Raw genomic sequence first — 3,053 nt, 5'->3', positions numbered from 1 at the left:
AAAAAAACACAAACAAAACACAAGTGTGGTGGGTTGAAGTTTCCCCCTCAGCATTAACTTTGCCAGACCAGCTCAGTTAGAAGCAAATGAAGCTGTGCTTACAAGCAAGATCTACAATGGAATGCAGTGAGTGTGTACAAAACATAGAGGATTGACCAGATTATACTGATATCTACAATTAATAAACAGCACAAGGACTCCCCTGGCCAGGGGAAGTTCCTAGATTCTCCCTCCCTAACTCCCTTACCCCCCTGTACAAAAGGGACAAGAGAAAGGAGCAGAGGAGTTAGACTTAGCTAAAGCCAGTCGATGGTAGGCTGAACATGAGCCTGCAGTGTGCCCAGGCAACCAAGAGGGCCAATGGCATCCTGGCCTGCATCAAGAACAGTGTGGCCAGCAGGAGCAGGGAGGTCATTCTGCCCCTGTACACTGCACTGGTTAGGCCACACCTCGAGTCCTGTGTCCAGTTCTGGGCTCCTCAGTTCAGGAAGGATGTTGACTTGCTGGAACGAGTCCAGAGAAGGGCAACAAAGTTGGTGAGGGGTTTGGAACACAGCCCTGTGAGGAGAGGCTGAGGGAGCTGGGGTTGCTTAGCCTGGAGAAGAGGAGACTCAGGGCTGACCTTATCACTCTCTACAACTACCTGAAGGGAGGTTGTAGCCAGGAGGGGGTTGGTCTCTTCTCCCAGGCAACCAGCACCAGAACAAGAGGACACAGTCTCAGGCTGTGCCAGGGGAGGTTCAGATTGGATGTTAGGAGGAAATTCTTCACAGAGAGAGTGATTGCCCATTGGAATGTGCTGCCTGGGGAGGTGGTGGAGTCACCGTGAATGGAGGTGTTCAGGAGGAGACTTGATGGGGTGCTTGGTGCCATGGGTTAGTTGTTTAGGTGGGTTGGATTGGTTGATGGGTTGGACACAGTGATCTTGAAGGTCTCTTCCAACCTGGTTTATTCTATGTATTCTATATGTATTCTAAGCTGGTTCTCTCTCCCAAGTGAAGCAAAACAGCCAGAGATCAGAAGAGAACAGAAGAAAGGGAAGGACTGTTATGGTATAAGGTTCTTTCTGTGAAGAACTTCTTCCTGACATCCAGCCTAAACCTCCCCTGGTGCAGCTTGTGCAAAAGAAAACTCCATCAGCCCTAAATTTCTAGTTCAGTCTGATGGGTTAGGAAATTTGAGTGCCAAGGTACATGTCTGTTAGGGTAAAGTTTTAGTCCATTTCTATGGAAGTCTCTTGGCCCTGGAGCAAAGGGTAAGTAGGGTGGATTCTGCCAGAAGCTGTCCATAGAATAAAACATCAGGTAGGAAATGTCTAGGTCTGTTACTAATTAAACTCAGACTAGAATTAACCAGGTTGGAAGAGACCTTTGAGATCATCCAGTCCAACCTATCACCCAACACCATCTAATCAACTAACCCATGGCACCAAGCACCCCATCCAGTCTCTTCCTAAACACCTCCAGTGATGGTGACTCCACCACCTCCCTGGGCAGCACATTCCAATGGGCAATCTCTATTTCTGTGAAGAACTTCTTCCTAACATCCAGCCTAAAACTGTTAAGTTCTGGTCTGGCTTTGCTTTCAAATGGTGGCATGGGAGAGCAAGAAGTTGCTCACCAGAGGAGGGTTATGCAGCACCAAGGTTCATGTCCCCATAGAATGGTAAACGTGTCTTTGGAGTTTACATGATAGAATCCACAGTAATAAGCAGGGTGTATAAATATTGATTGGGTTTATTCCCCTGGAAAGATCTGCTGCTTCAGTCTGCTGTCCTAAGCTGAGTGCTGCTGAACTCTGTTGGCTTGCAGAGGAGTGCTTGGACACATCAGGCTGGCTTCTTCCACAGAGTATCTTTGGTTGGAAGACACCTTCAAGATCACCTGGTCCAGCTTTCAGCTTCTGCTGGGAGTGCTTTTCCAGCTGGTAATGAATAGTGGCTGGTGGAGCTAGCAAACAAATTGATGCCTGTTAAAATCTTGCTCACAAAACTGCAACCCTTCTCAGTGGAGCAAAGACCTGCAGCTTTTTACAGTCAAGCACAGCAGTAGCTGGCTCTGTTCTGGGGCTTTGCTTCTGAGCTGCTTGATGTTAGCAGTGTGCAAAGTGGCTCTGTAAGGAGGTTCCCTCTGCAGCTCTATCCAATGTGCTATTGGACTTCTCTCTCTCCCCACAGGCTCCCTCATGTAGTGCAGAGAGGAGCTGGTAGCAGCACAGCAAACAGCTCAGCAGCAGAGTCGATTTTTAATTATCTGTGTTCTGTCAGCTTGTCAATTGCCTGTTTCACCAGTGCAGAGGCTTGTGAGCTGTCTTGGTTCACAGCAGCCTCACTTCTCTCTCTGGCACTTTGTACCTGGAAGAAGCTGCCTTTTGTGCTATGTCATCTGGAGAAAGTTCTCCATCCAGCTGTAGAGCTTTGTGCCTTATTTCAATCCTGCTGGGAAATCTGCCTCTCTCCAGTGTGCTCTTTCCAGTGTGCTCTCTGTGCTCTTCCTCATTGACCTGGTTTAGTGGCCCTGGTGGGGTTAGGTTGAAGGTTGGACTTGGTTGCTCTTGGAGGCCTTTTCCAACTGGAAAGGTTCCTGTGGGTCTGTGATTTTTGCTGTGCTTCCTGGGGCTAAGGAGATAGCAAACAGTTAGGAATTGAAGTTCTTCAATTCATCATCTATTGTATGTTGTGTTCATCTTATCCTTATCTTTGGTCTCTGCCTTCTGCATTCTTAGATCTTTTTCTACTCCCCTGCTGGTGGTTTACTTTAGGCTTTTATTTTCCCCTACTGCTCCATCTCCCCTTCACCACTGATTCCAAGTGACAGCAGCTTACCATGTGCTTTTCCCTGGTGGAGTCCCTGCCTGCTATTGAAATCATGGAACTCTTCTTGTGTGCTCTTTGAGTCTAGCAGTGGAGCCTGTCCTCACTTTGGGGTACAACAGGCTGTGGGATTGAGCTCTGACTCTCGAATTAAGTGCAGTTGGTCATCCTTGGACCATGAAGCTTTTCTTGAACCACTTCCTATGCAGTCATTGTCCTCCCCCTGTGCTGAAAACAAGAC

Source organism: Melanerpes formicivorus, unplaced genomic scaffold, assembly GCF_026170545.1.
Source record: "Melanerpes formicivorus ecotype bairdi unplaced genomic scaffold, bMelFor1.0.p_v2 SCAF_70, whole genome shotgun sequence".
In the NCBI taxonomy this organism is placed as follows: Eukaryota; Metazoa; Chordata; class Aves; order Piciformes; family Picidae; genus Melanerpes; species Melanerpes formicivorus.
This window is presented reverse-complemented; position numbering follows the sequence as displayed.